Source organism: Lytechinus variegatus, chromosome 5 (assembly GCF_018143015.1).
Source record: "Lytechinus variegatus isolate NC3 chromosome 5, Lvar_3.0, whole genome shotgun sequence".
Classification (NCBI taxonomy): Eukaryota; Metazoa; Echinodermata; class Echinoidea; order Temnopleuroida; family Toxopneustidae; genus Lytechinus; species Lytechinus variegatus.
Window position 1 is genome coordinate 17,295,068 of NC_054744.1, and position 15,805 is coordinate 17,310,872.

The window sequence follows — 15,805 nt, forward strand, 5'->3', positions numbered from 1 at the left end:
ACAAAGGTGAAGAAGGATAAGAAAAAGAGGATTGAAAATGGAGCAGAGATGGTAAAGAGAGAGAAAGAGAGATAGAGACAAAGAAAGCGTGCAATAACAAGGATTGTTTGAGAGAAAAAGGGTATTTTGTTTTTTTAATGATTCAACCTATGGAAAAAACCTGGTTTTCAGTTCCTCTCAACAGAATATGAGCTACTTGAAACCAGTCTCTCTTTTATAACCTTAAACTTCTTGAGATGACATGAGACCATATTTTGATTGATTCTTATGGTGCAACGTCCCACCAAAACATGTTTACATCTTATTTAGATAGGAGTAGCTTCCTTGGAAGGATTTATGGCCCCTTGACCCTTTGACCCCCTTGGGTTGGTTTTGATACTGAAGAAGTGCTTCTCTTCATCCTTAGATTTCTAATTATGGATTCATAATGATTGGTTGCCATAGATATGTGCTGTACTAGGAACCTCTTTAAGATTATGGTATTAATTATACTTTTTGAAAGTTTATTTGAGTAGACTGAAGTGTCCTTCCGCATGAAACAGAATAATGAACAAACAAAATGAAAAAAAAGTAGATAAAGATATATTGTTCATTGAAATGACATATTGACCTTTAAACAATGAGAGACAGAATTTAGGGCATATGGTTCGGCAATGGACTTTTTCACTTTAAGACTACAACAGAAGACATGCCCGTATGTTGACCATATGGTTTGAACCCCCATCAACCCTGGTGGGGTTGCATAAAGCTGTTTGTTAGGTAAGAACGACTGGTGATCCTTTCTTGTGGTAGATGGTATACACCAAAATGTTACTTGGCGATGGTTTAGCGCATTAGAAAGGTTCATCAGTCGCTCTTAACTTACAAACAGCTTTATAAAACGGTCCCCGGGTATGGAAGTGAATTCAACCTTTGTTGTACAGATATTTTATGACTTGGTAAAGGTATGGACCTGAATAAAAGTAACACATGCAGGGAGGTATCATGTGGAAGCCTGGTTGTGCAGATATTCAACTTCATGGTCTATTTACAGCTCTAATCTATTGGTTTTATCAATATGAGAAACTTACTTGATTTGCTTGTAAGTTTTACTTGCATCAAATCAACATCTGGATCGATTTAAATATGTTAAAAACTTAACCTTCTTTAGTTTTTCTTCTTACAATAAGAAGGGGGGAAAACTGCATTCATTTGCTGTACAGATTTTAACTATTTTATATTCTTCCAGGTTTCTACACCAAGAGCAGTAAATGAAAACATTGCAAGAAATTATTTTTTTAACTTGAACAATCTCTTTAAAGCTCAAACTAATACTTATTAGTGATTTCACATTACCCATGCCCTGTGACATATTGCTGGGGATGTTTAATTGGCCACATGTGGCCTCCGATATATTCTTTATAATGTCATGTGTCATGCCAGGAGTTTTATAGCTACATGTACTTGAGAGAGAGGGGGGAAAAACGATGATATGGTTTCGGGGACGACAGAAGGGCCATCTGCACCATTCCGAGTTTTCAAATTAGCGCGCTATTTCTGATCCGGCAAATTATACCGATCTGAACAATCTCAAGATTATTTGCAATGGAGACGCAATTATCGCACTAGTTCGTAGGATAAATCTGGAGATTGCAATCCCAAGTCAACTTGGGATTATATGCAAAATAGCATGTTATTTTATGAATTATCCCGCTAATTCATAGGTGGAGACGCACTCAGAATTATTTATTCACGGCATCAGACCATAATGCATCGATGCATCGCTCGAGCAGGAATCGCTCTTCTTGCGATGGTGGAGACAGGGTTTCTTGAATCTCGAGATTAATCGCGAAGAGGGCCGATTGGGCTAAAATCTCGAGATTGAGCAAACTCGGGATGGTGTAGCACTGCCTAGAGGGGTATGTGAATGAATAGTCCTTTGGTCTTTCTATCATCACCCATGGCAACGGAAGAGTTGGAAGGTTAAGGGATAGGGAGGGGGGGGGTAATAGGAGAGTGAAGACTGATAACGGGAAAATATTTTGTTTTTTCATTGTAAAATGGAGCTCCACAAGCATGCAAGTCAATGATTTAAAAGAGAAAAATGAAAGAAAGAAAGAAAGAAAAAGAGAAGGAGATATTAAGGCTACAGGAGACAGATTTAGAAATAAAGAAGGATCATGTTCAGTATATGCAGAATACGATGTGTAAATATTGTAATTTTTTACGCTATTGAGGGATAATTTTTATTTTAGACTATAGATAATCAAGAGCCATGTTTAAGGAGTGAATAACAATTTATTTGCAGTGTTCTTTGGAAAATGATAGTTTCACTCTTTTCAGATATACTTTCACTCTCCAAGGAGCAACTTCAGAAATCAGTTGGGGGGGAGACAGAGTGGTTAATTTACAAGTGATACTTATCAATATAAATGTAATATATTGATTGAATAAAAACCCTTTTCATGGCCAGCTGTTTGTGGGTGTCACCCCCATGTTCCTTGCGTTGATCTGACACCTCCAAGGACATGATATGTCAGAGTACTGAGTGGATACTTAATCAAATACCGATATAGCATAGAGCTTGGGTGTGAAAGCCCGTGGTTTATCGCTCAAGTTGCCAATTTGTGTTATCACTTGTGCTTTGTTCTCGTCTCATACAATCATGGAACAACGCCAAGTGAAGTGCAAGAGTTGGAGGGAATATGAAGGTATTATTTTTTGCTATTTTTCAGAGATTTTGTTGTTGTTGTGCTGATTATATTATCAGGAGCATGTATGTGACCGCCACCCCGAAACCAACAATAGGTTGCCCCCCAGAAATATTGAATTCTTTATTGAGTTAAAAAAAAAAAACTGTTCTTAGTTTTAAAATGATAGACCCCTTCCTTCTGTAAAGACTGGGGCCCATTGCAGAAAGAGTTGCGTTTAAACGCAAGCCCAAAAAATCAATCGCAAATCCCAAATGGGCGCTGTTGATTGGTTGAAAATCAAGTTGATTATTTAGAGTTGTGATTGATTGCAACTGTTTCTGCAACGGGCCCCTGGTCTCACTGTATGCATGAATTGGTGGGTCAGTTTTTACTGATTTTAGGTAATTTACATGCTCTCAGTTTTAATAATCTCTTCCTTTTGTTGTATACAATATTGATGGTTCCCTATTAAAATGTTAATCTGGATAAATCCATTCTCCAAGCAACCCATATGTCAGGGCTGTCCATGTTTTCTTTATTAACAAAGTTTATCAGATTAATAGATCATTGAGCTATTCTGTGTTAACAGCTCTGTGAATAGATGTAGTAAAAGAAGGCGTTATTTGCAAGATTTTTATGGGTTCGGAAAATAGCATGCCATGGAAAGCAATGATGACCTACATCTTTAGGATCAAGAGCAAAAAGAAAACAGCATATGGCAAAACCTTGGTATTCTTAGATCAGTTGATAATCATCTGACTTGAGTCTAGACTGTGTAGCCCTATGACAATAATGTTTGTAGCAAAGGATCTTCATCGGTTTGCAGTAATGGTGGTTGTGATAGGGCTATAATGGCAGGACTGTTGTTGTTAATGGTTGTCTCAGGTTCCTTCCAAGACATCGATGTCTGCCACCATGGTGTAACATAACGGTAATCCAGCACCTTGATTGCCTTGCATAACTATGTACCAGGAATGTTAGAAAGCTGTCAGGGGAAATGCATCTTCCGTGGTGCCCACCCGTGCCATCCTGTACGAATGATCAATCACTTTCAATATCGGTTTCATGTGCGGTGATGATGCTGGGGTCGGGGGATGCATCTTCAACACATTTTCTGCTGCCGTGGCTAGCTATATCTGAGTAGTTGATGAATTGTACTTCCTTAAACTTGATTAGTATTCCTTTTCCATTGCCATTGTATAACCAGAAGTCCCTGTCGCAGTTCTGTATCTGTATTTCAACAAATTTTGAATCCTATAGTTAGAGGTTATGGAATACTTTGCTGACTGCTAATCATCAGAAGATATGAACATTGTCTTCCCCATCTTTGTTTCTTTTTGAATTCTCATGTTGATATATCTTGAGCTGCTCATCAATTTTATTTATATTAGTAGATAAGAATTACATAATATTTGTACAGTTAAATTTATGTTAAAGAAATACCACAACTGCAAGAAACATATAAATAGCCTGTCTGATCGAACCATCACATAGTTGAGCTTTGCAAAGCAACTTATCATCATTATCCAAAATGAAGTTTCTGTCTGAGATTGGTACATTCAATATATCAACTGCATGGGAGTATTTCCCTGGGGAGGGTTAGACTGGGTGATTTTGTGCTTCCAGAGAAAAAAGAAAGAAATTGGATGAGCCGTGACAGCTCAGTCCCATCAGCAGTCTTCAGCTGTATGGCTTGGAGCTTGTTATTCGGTCTTCGACTTTTTGCATATTGCTGCATATAACGTCATTTATCTATTTTACAATGCAATGGATCTTTACACTTATTGGATATAGATTGTTTGTATAACTAGTTTGTGAATTGCATGTATTTTGCTAATTGTTAGAAAATACATGTGCTTGAATAATTTGCTAACCAAAGTATCAGCATAGAGCTATTGGTATCAGTGTGTTCCAACATTTAAGGATCATCCTTTTTTGTTCTTTATAAGTAAAGCACTTTGAAATGTAATATTTTATCTGATAAAGAATTCAAACATTGAAAATGGATGATTTCTAGTTTTTGCAGAATATCATATACAGTGTAGGCCTAAACTGTTGTGTGTATTCAGATATTCAAACTCTAATTTTAGATGCCATAAGGACTGCATGCATAGATGTGAATTACATGCACTATAAAACATCGTTTATGACAGCAGCTTATCCATACAAGAAACGCTGCAGTATAGAAACTTTTGTTAAGTACTGATGTTCGAAAAGCATCTCAATTTGTCAACACCGGTAAACACTGAGCACTAGGCAAACAAAAATGCAACAGACACGCTATCTGTGGTCTGATCGAACCATCATCGAGTTGATCTTTCCAAAGCAACTTCATCTCTTCATCTGAGAGGAACTCTTGTTTGAGATTGGAACTCTTGTTTGAGATTGGATACACTCTACGTCAGTCTATCGACTGGGAGTGTCTCCCTCGGGATGGTTAGACTGAGTGATTTTGCGCTTCTCGAGGAAAATGGGATGAATCGCGACAGCCTGTCGAGGTCTGAAGGCACCGTACCCTGCATGGCTCGAAGCTTGTTTTTCAGATTTTGGGGCCAAAGTTTGCTGCATATCATTAATGTGCGAATGCAAAAAAAAGAGATGAAAGGGATTGTACCTTGTTTTCACATGAAAACAATACTCTCTCTCCCTTCAAACTGAACGTGGCATACTAGAATTTGACAATCATTGTAGAAAACCTAATTTGAATACTCACATTGCCAGTTCAATAGTGTTATATATTTTCATTACAACGTGTTTGGTAAAATGGCATTCTCATAGTTGAGAAAATATTCCATGTCCCTCATCAAGATGACTTCAAAATATTTTCAAGTAAATAGTCATAACAACAACCTTAGGATTCAGAACAAAATATTTTTGAAACTGAGCGATTTACAAACTGATCGTAGGAAATTAGCATTTCAAATTGAAAAATAAAAAAAGCATGTGTGTCAGAAGATATGGAGGGAATCAAACAACCTGTTTGCCAGTTTATTTTCAAAACATACATAAGCCGTTGAAAGTACACTGCCCCCCCCCCCTGGCACCGGCCTGTTGATAATCATGACATGCATTTGAAAACATTACTCTTCCGAGCACTTCACTGTTCAAGTAGACGTGATATGATAAGCGTGCTTGACCTATCGTATTAGAGTCTGTTCGTTAATTGAATGATAACCAAGGTTAGGTCGAAAACGGAGCAAAATAAAAATAAGAGGGTAAATCGGTGTTGCCTTGAATGACGGACATGAATTGAGCTTTGTCTTTGATTCTTTTGCTGCGTTTTATGTTGTTGTTTTTGCATGTGAACAAAAGAAAAGGAAAAATCATGTAAAAAAAGTGCCACACTATTTTAAGATCTTTTGAACTTGAGCAATGATTTCGGTCATATAATAAGAAATCCAAGGTAATGAATGTTTCTTATTCTTCCTCATTGTTGGTTAACTCACATATTTTCATGAAAGACCCCCCGCCCCTAAAAATAAAACAAAGAAGGTAATCAGTTTTATTGTAGGGATATGGATAAGTGTTCACCTATTAATATTTTGTATCATAATTGAATTTCATACCCAAAAAAAATGTGCTCGAGAATTTTTTTTAGGTGCAGTTTATGGCATGCAGAGAAATTGCTTTTAAAAATGAAAATAAAGACTAATGCGACTATTAGAATGCAATTTTTGGAAAAACAAACAAAGCAACCTTTATAAGCTATATGGAGTTTGAATGTTTGGATGCGTGTCCATTTTTTCTATGCCTGTTATAAAGTGAATACTACAATACATGTACATGGCTACCCTCTGAAAATACAATAATTGCAAATACATTTCCAATTTGCTTGAGTCAGGAAGTATTATTTCTTTCACCTATTTCTAAAATCTGTTTCCTTGATAATGAGGTCAGACCTCTAGCTTTCCGCCATATGAGAACCATATGTGTCGGTCAATCAGGCTCGCCTGTTAATTAAATCTCTTCTCTGATACAGTGCCGTTCCCATGAACCTGACTTTGTTGAGTCATGCATGGTTACAGATTTGTTGTGTGATTTTTTCTCTTCCATTTGTAATATTTCTATTCAGAAGTATTAAAGTACAGGGCCATGATATGTTTTGATTCTAAACTTTTACATTTACAAAGTTACACTTATAATGTACATCTACATTTTTTGCTTGTCCTCACGACCTAAACAAGTCTTGCAAAAGCAAACTTCTTTCTCACGAAGTCCTATACGGGAAAAATCTCTTAAGTTTACCAAATTTTTTTTTGTCTTGTGTAACATCAAGGGATGTTATAGGTAAATTTCATATTTTACTCTACTCTTTTGGCCAATTCAGGGGAATGAGAATAATTAATACATTTCAGTTGCTAGTCGGTGTGTGGTTTATTGCATGAGCAATCATCCTCAACTCTGCCTTTAATCAGGAACGTGCAGTTGCTGTGAGCTAGGGGGTCACCTTTCCTGAGGCCCCATATAGCACTCCTGTACACTTGGCCACACATCAGCTAACATGATGATCATGCAAAATGATATAGTCCCAGCAAAAACTTAATTTATGAGGCATGTTACTCTGTGTTGATCGATCGGCCTGGTAATATCCTTATGGACAAGTAATTTTTAGCTTCACAGACCTTTTGCTCTTCAGTTTAAATTCTGTAAACAGACTTAAGGTTTGACAAGTTCTCTGATCTAACATAGTAATTGTCAAGATAGAAATACTTCGTTGGAGAAAACATGTGACAAGTCATTTCATTAAGGGATATGCTACCCCCCCATTTTCAACAATTCAAATATTAAGTGCGGAATTATAATAATAATATAGGGTATTTATATTGCGCACATATCCACCTTGTTAGGTGCTCAAGGCGCTCCTATATTACCCGGCTAAGCTAGGTGTTCATAGCGCACACAGCTTTTTAAGGAATTACTTCCTATCGGTACCCATTTACCTCACCTGGGTTGAGTGCAGCACATTGTGGATCAGTTTCTTGCTGAAGGAAATTACGCCATGGCTGGGATTCGAACCCACGACCCTCTGTTTCAAAGTCCGAAGACTAATCCACTGGGCCACAATGCTCCACATTATGTACTCAGTAAGATCTATTTGGGAAATAGGATGAATCTCTAAGAAAGTAGTTGTTTTGATTTTTTTTCAATGGGCCAAATAAAATAAGTGATTCTGGTTTAGCCTGTAGGTAGGGTGCTACAGAACTTTTTTTAAGGACTTGCCCTGTCAGGCTAGCAATTTTTAAATAGTTTGAATATACTTGCCCAAAAATCTATTTCACTTGCCCGAACAAAATCCTTGAAAAAAAGAGTTTTTACCTCTTCAAAAGAAAGTTTTGTGGTTGTATAAACCATTGACCTTTTTCTCTCTTTTGATATGATATGATCTACCTTGTTATTGTATTATTGCATTTCTTTTTCCAAAGTGATTTTATCTTGCCCGCCACGACCAAAATTAGGGTCAATATCATATCATATTGACCCTAATTTTGGTCATTCTACTGTGAGAATTTTTGCTTGCCCGAATTGGGCAAGCGGCAAGTAGTTTTGGTCTTTACTTCAAAACACTTGCCCGACTCTTACTTTTACTTGCCCCACTCTTACTTTTACTTTCCCCGGGCAATTGGGCAAGTGATTATGTAGTACCCTGCCTGTAGAATATATTTCATACAACTTTTTTGCCACAAGTGGCATTTCTGGGTGAAAATGATGTTCAAGGCAAGTGCTGATATCACAACCTCCTAACAACTGGAAATTTTATCCCTTCCAACCTTTGAAGATGTTACTTCTTTAGATGTTTAGGAGATTAGAATTTTCAATTTTTGTTTTCCCTCTCCCCCATTTTCACTTTATTTTACTCAAGATGAATCACTTGCCAGCAGGGGCACATCATGCCCTCCTTTGCCCCCTAGATAGGCAACTGCTCATCAAGCAAAAAAAAGGGAAAAGACCGGCTGATGGGGATTTGAAATGACAAGTGTGGTGATTTTCATGTAATTCCCGCATATTCCTGTGAAATGGTGATTATCAGGGCTTTGGGGGGAAAATAGGAACACTGTAAATAGGAACATGGAAAAAATGATATTCATTTCAAGTGGATTGATTTCAGAATGGTATCATATAATCAGGTTTACAGATTACATTCCTAATTCCCCTCAATTCCATTGGTGTTTAATGACACTAATTGCTTCCTTTCCCAGCCTTGGGAGCTGACATCCGACATTCCACTTTGCATTATGTTTCCTAAAATATGGAGTGTAAAATTATTTTTAATTAGCTAATTAGTGCAACTGAGATGTAAGTATAATATAATTATAGACCCATGTGCAGCTCCTCATTTATCACATTTGATTTTCCCTTAAATCAGAAGATGGTAAGATTGTTTTTTTTTTTTGGGGGGGGGGTAGTTTTTTTTCTTAATTAAATTTTTTTACATCATTTTTATTTTTTTGTATTTTTAGTCAAATAAAGGCAGTAAATTACTTCTTCCATATTCGAACCATGTAGGTTGAAATTTCTACCTCCTTGTTCAAACATTTGCAACGGTGTTGAGGGAGGTGATGTGTAGGTGACTCCAAAGTAACTCGTAGGTTCACAGTTTATCAACAACTTTATTGCTTAAAATATTCCTATGAAGTTATATTGATTTTGTACTTCAAAAATAATCACAGCTGGAGTTTTATAATCAATAATCCACCTCTTTACAGGCTTTCCACACAATCTGTACTTTGCAAAGAATGAAGGTGTAGGTTAAGGGTGAAGATAGAGGTATGTGTGTGTGGGTGGGGGGGAGGGGGTACAGTTGCACACTTATCGTTATTTTCTTTTGATAGTGGTTAATGCCTATTCTTCATAAATTCAACTGCATTTTGGGTTTTGGTTGGTTATTTACCATGTATCTTTTTGCAATATTAGTATTTTTGAATTCCTCTTTCCAATTACCTTGTTTAACTATCAGCATATTCCCAAGTCGCATTACTATGGTGGTTACCAAGTAGGTGGGGATGGGGACAAAATTAACACAACAACCCGACAAGGATTCCGTATACATTTTTGCTTGTAAGAAACTTCTGAACCATATAAACCCTAATTAAATAATCATAATCATTAAAGAGCCTACCCCCCCTCCCTGCGCTTCTCTAAATCCTTCGTATAGAAATGTTTATGGGCTGTTATCCAGTGACACAACATATGTTGCTCCTTACTGTTTCAGAGCTAGGGAATAGGGTTAGGTTGGGATTGTCATAGAGTTTTTTGTTCAGAACAGAAGAGATTAGGATTTTGGTTTATTTAATTTCGGAGATTAGGTTTTATGTTTGGCTTACATCAAATACTGATTTCCCATAGGAGCAATTGTTGCTGGAACAAATGTCATGGAATCTATAATTCATCTCTCATTTTTTCTTCAAAGGACAAGGATATAAACTCATCCATAATTGACCACAGGAAACAGCTGTTTTGATCTGGATTGACCGACTATTTATGCCATAAATCAGCACAATATTCTCTCATAGTTCTATTTTTCCCTGATCATATCCGTTGATGAATGTCCGGCCTTCTATATGGATTGATGTAATAATTATGTCGTAATCAGTACAATGCTAAAAAACATGAGCATTTTGAGAGAGTGCTGTCCATGCTGCCCCCCTTGCACTAACTGTTTATGTGGTTATCATAATGGTTGCCATAGCTTCTGTTATATTATTTAGTGAGAGTTGATTAAAGTAAACTAGCATAGTCCTGTGCACTATTAAAACAAATCAATCAAACATGACTAGTTAATAGGGTCAGCTGTGTGCAACTGTTATTCTAGTCATTTTTTCACTATTTTCTAGTCATATTTTACTAGAACAGAGTTATTCCTGACTAGAATGTATGTCAGAAATGTGACTAGACATGTCAGTCGCCCCCAGCTGACTACTGGTCTAGTCAATTTGACTGATTTATTTTAAGAGGAGAAACTTGGCTTACCCAACTTGTTTGTAATATAAACACAATATCAACAAAGCGCTGAAGAATAGAAGCCTTCAAGGCTAGAAAAATATTTTTTTTCTGAAGAAATATAAAAAACACTTCACAGGGCCTATTTATTCCAAGAATTTATGCATCTAGAATGGATGACATAAATTTGATGTGGGGGAAGGGGAGGGGAAGGTGGGGGGGGGGGGCTCACTAATTTTTTTTTTTTTTGTTTTGGGATGTGTGCAAAAAACATTTTTTAGAATTCAGTCATAATGTTTAGCTGTGTGTATCCCGATGAACCTTCAACTAGTATGTATCAGATTGCTTTATTTGATATTGGGTATACTCGTAGATCGTACACTAATCAGATATGGAAATATTGCCTCCCTTTAAGCTGGGTCGTAATTCCTATCTTAAAGCCTTAAGCACTGGGATTATGATCTGTGTGGTTTTCATGCGTTGAGGGGTTATTCAATTGCTTCATAACGTGGTTTGGTAGTCATATCACGTAGCCTCCATGTAGTTATGAGTCAATATTATTATAACCCAGTGCATTGCCTCTCCAGATCTGGCTGTGACACCATTTTAAGTGAAGGTAGAACTGTCTCCTTCCCAGGGACCAGTGACTCCCCCTTCCTGTTTGCCCCTTAACCTCTTCCGACACCCCTCTTTTGTGGTCCTGATGCCCTTCCCTGGCTCCGTCCCCCTCTATACTCTCTTCCTTTTCTCATTCCCTCTTAATTTTCCTTACTTATTTTTCCCTTTTCTCCTTGCCTTGTCACATTCCCTTTTTTTTCATTTCTACATTTTGGCCATTCTTTTCCTTCCTCAATTTCTCCTTCACTCATTTCTTCTCCCTATCTCCCTTCCCCCTTTTTCTCCCTTCCCTGTAACACCCCTTATACCTTTGCCCCTTTATATCATATCCTCTTTAACCCATCTGTATTCATATTTCCTGTTTTCTCTTCTTTTCCCTTCAGTTCCCCATTTCTCCTTCCTTTCCCTTTTCTATTTCTTCTTGTCTGTAAATAGCTAATTTATCAAAGGAAGTCATCATAAAGGTTTCTGTAATTACAAATCAAGCCCCTTTCCTCTTTTGATTATGAAAGACCCCCCCCCCCCGTCCATCAAGATTTAAGTAATGACATACCCATTTCCTCTCCCTCTTTATACAACATGTCCCACTCCAACGATCAAGGTTTCTGTAATTACATACCCACTTCCTCTTTCATTTCAACAGGTCTCATGCCCCCCTCCCACAATGAAGGTATTTGTTATTACATACCCAATTTTCCCTTCCTCTTGAACAACTGCCTTGTGCGCTCCTGGGGTAGGGGGTGCAGGGAGGCTGGAGTAAGCCCCCTCCCGTGCGAAACATGAAGTTTTTATATCTCGTCAAATTTAAAAGAAAAGAGGTCTCTTGCATCTCTAGTACCGAATTTAATTGAAATGCTGAGATAAAAGAAACTTGTTTTCGACAGAAATTATGAGCAACTGCCTTGTGCGCTCCTGGGGTAGGGGGTGCAGGGAGGCTGGAGTAAGCCCCTTCCCGTGCGAAACATGAAGTTTTTATATCTCGTCAAATTTAAATGAAAAGAGGTCTCTTGCATCTCTAGTACCGAATTTAATTGAAATGCTGAGATAAAAGAAACTTGTTTTCGACAGAAATTATGAGCACCCCAAATATGGGAAAAGATTGAGGAATATGAAATTATTTGTCTCCCCGTGCTAAACGCGGAAGCGAAAGTATTTTATAAAAATGAAAAACAGAAGTGGTAAAAAAATGCCTCCCTTGGTTAGAAAAATTTTGCACGGAACGTGGAAACAAAATTTTGTATGAAGAGAGAGAAGAATGTCTCAGTTAGGTTTTATTCTTTTGAAAAAAATATGAAGGAAAAACAATAAAGCTATACCCTCTTTCCCTTTTCTCCCTCTGCTTAATTTTTCTTTTTCTCCCTTTTCCCCCTTCTTTTTTATTTTTTATTTTTGGGGACTTTTTTTTAGGGGGGGTTGGCCACCACCCCCCCTCCCCTGGCCTACGTGCCTGCTCCTTAATGACAACAGATGCCCCATCCCCACCCCCATGATCATTTCCCTTCCTGTGTGACCAAGCAGTGGTGAGTCCGTGGAGAGTGTTGACTGCCCGTGCCCCGATTGTAATAACAAGAAGCGTCGCTGATCACGTTACCGCTTCAAGCGATTACGAACACTTCACACTTGCCTCACGCCGTGGCTGGCCTGATGGAATCAAATGGAACACAGTTGAGCTTCATGTGCTGGCCATGCACTTTGACTTCACTCCTCAGAAGCAGAGAGGATCTCTTGTAATTACAGAGGATTAGAACATACAAGGAAAGGCAAGGGTTATATGACTGGTCTTACATGTACCTGCACTTCAGACTTCTCTCTTCAAATAAATAAATTACAAGGAAATACTGGTATATTGGATTGGCACGGGCTTGCATTTCAATTTCTTCAATGATGCGTGTCGGTTAGTCTTTTGATCGAGATAAAGAACTCTCTCTGGAATGCATTTAAATGGAATTCACATTTTCACTGCTTTGAAAACACTCTTCGACAGTCGTGTTCTCTACTTTGGTTAATTCTTAGGATTTACTCTTGCAGTGTATATGTAAGTATGACACGGTGTCATGATTACTTGCTTTTTGTTTCAGTTTTGTTGATATGTATAGTTTTTCAGCATATACATCTCCATAAAGTATCAACTCTACAAGGAGAGTATTGGACCTTACTGTTGGAAGCGATGTCTAAATCTTGACCACCCTGGTGGTATTTAATTTTCTTATGCAATAACAGAGTACAATACTACAGTGTATCTTCTTGAGATATTTTCATCAGGGATCTTCAATAATCCATTTTACTTGTATTTTTTCATATTTCTTATACCAATAATACTATGTGTTATAATAGTAAATGAAGAGGCTTTAATAGGAGGAAATTATAATTTGTTTACAAATTTTCGGCATTACTCCTATTTGTTTTAAGATCATTAAGCTCGATCTGTAATGAAAACCATAAGTCAGAAAAAATTGGAACCAGTGGGATTCAAACCTGCCATCTACTGATTTCCTCCTATTAAAGCCTCTTCTTTTACTATCTATTGTCCACGGTGGACGGCATTTGGATACTATGTGTTATATAAATACCCTTTTTACACAGGCTAAAATTTCCTTAACCCCGTACTATAGGTGGGGCTAAATTGCCATTTATCCCACCTATAGTCCCATTTTCTTTTTACACAGCATTTTTGCAAAGTGGGCTAACCCCACCTATAGTACGGGATTATTTGGCCCTGCAAAAAAGCAGGGTTATCCCAGCAATTGCGGTGCTAAGAGCGATAGTACAGGGTTAAGATCGCTAGTGTAAAACGAAAGTGGGCTAACCTTAACCCCGTACTATAGGTAGGGCTAAATGGCAATTTAGCCCCACCTATAGTACAGGGTTAAGGAAATTTTAGCGTGTGTAAAAAGTGTACAAGTGAAGTACTTGTACTACGAATGATCGACAAAAACCACTAGTCCGGGGTTAGCGAGTTTCGTGTGTAAAAAGCAAGCATTCCTTATCCGGGGTTAGCAATAACAATTTGGCATTTGTGAAAAGGAAAAGAAATAGTACGGGGTTAAGGATAGTACGGAGTTAGCGATAGTCCGGGGTTAAGAAAATCCTGTGTAAAAAGGGTAAAAGTAAATTTGACTGATTGTCATGTATCACAAACAGTCATACAAATGTCATGTAGATTTATCTTTTAACGTTTTTGTAATGTTTGATATTGTTTATCATTGCGGCTGAAATGTATGATCAGACAAAGAATCTTAAGGGCCGTCTGCACCATCCTGAGTTTTCAAATTAGAGCGCTATTTCTGATCCGTCAAATTATCCCGATCTGAACAATCTCAAGATTATTTGCAATGGAGACACAATTATCGCGCTAGTTAGTAGGATTAATCTCGAGATTGCAATCCCGAGTCAACTTGGGATTATTTGCAAAATAGCGCACTATTTTACGAATTATCATGGTAATTCGTAGGTGCATCACTCCGGATTATTCACGGCGTCAGATCGTAATGCATCGACGCCTCGCTCAAGCAGGAATCGCTCTTGCGATGGTGGTGACGGGGTTTCTTGAATCTCGAGATTAATCGCAAAGAGGGCCCATCGCCGGGCCATCGGGCTAAAATCTTGAGATTGAGCAAACTCGGGATGGTGCAGCACCGCCTATTGAAACGATTATTCCTGTGAGTTAGCAAGTTTGAGGGTGCATTTTTAAAGCTCTTATCTCTGTCAGAAGTCTTAAAATATTACAGCACTGTAATACTACGAAGTTAGGAGATAGAGGAAAAAAAACTCTACTTTTTAGTTTCCTCACTTACCCTGACTTTCTGCTTCTCTGTCTGTATTTACTTGCCTCCATTTGTGGCCTTCCTTGCACTTCTTTTTTCATCCCTCGTACTTTTCCTTTACCTCCCTGATTCATCATCAATGTCTTTAGATTCATGGCGAACCATGTTTATAAACTTTAAATCCAATACACTAGGGGGGGGGAGGACTTTGCCACCACTGTACCATTTTCTCCTTCCCTACCACGATTTTTTTTTTGCATTTTGCATTAAAAAAAAATATTGATTGTCCATCAAGAGTTGTGGAACAGTTGTTGATGAGCCAATTAACCATGAAAGGTTAACATCATTAAGGTTCAAGTCAGTTCAAATATTATAAATTAAAGGAAATGACAAGAAAATGTCAAACAAATTCTAATTCCTGGTTTTTATTAGGGCAGTGCATGTACTTGTAGGGCGGTTGAAATCGATTTGCAAAACGAAAACAGAATGAACATCGACTGAACCAAGCAAACCTCCATTGATTTTCTTTCGATTTGTCTTCATCAGCTTCTCGCCGGGGAAATGGACGGGGAGTAATGCACGCTCAATTTGCCATCCTCATTATTCACAAATGATCGGTGATCAAATTTGTGATTGATATCATTGTGCTCTGCTCTTTCTCTCTCTGGGGCTTGGGTTCAGCGTTTGGGCTGTGTCCACGCCAGGAAATTGAATGCATTCGTGCTTGGCTGAGCACCGCTTAATTTAGGCCCCGTAGACGACAAATAGAAAATGTCAGACTGAGCTAGCATAGATCCACAAAATGACAAGGCA

At 37.9% G+C, this 15,805-nt stretch overlaps 1 protein-coding gene across 1 annotated transcript in view; it reads left to right on the top strand.

Moving 5' to 3' along the window:
* The first annotated feature begins 13,143 nt into the window (after positions 1-13,143).
* LOC121415603 (death-associated protein kinase 1-like) overlaps positions 13,144-15,805 on the top strand; it is a 36,751-nt gene continuing 34,089 nt past the window's right edge. Inside the window, exon 1 of the mRNA XM_041608881.1 lies at positions 13,144-13,263. The gene's annotated coding sequence lies outside the window, so the exon portion shown is untranslated. The remainder of the gene's footprint in view (positions 13,264-15,805) is intronic.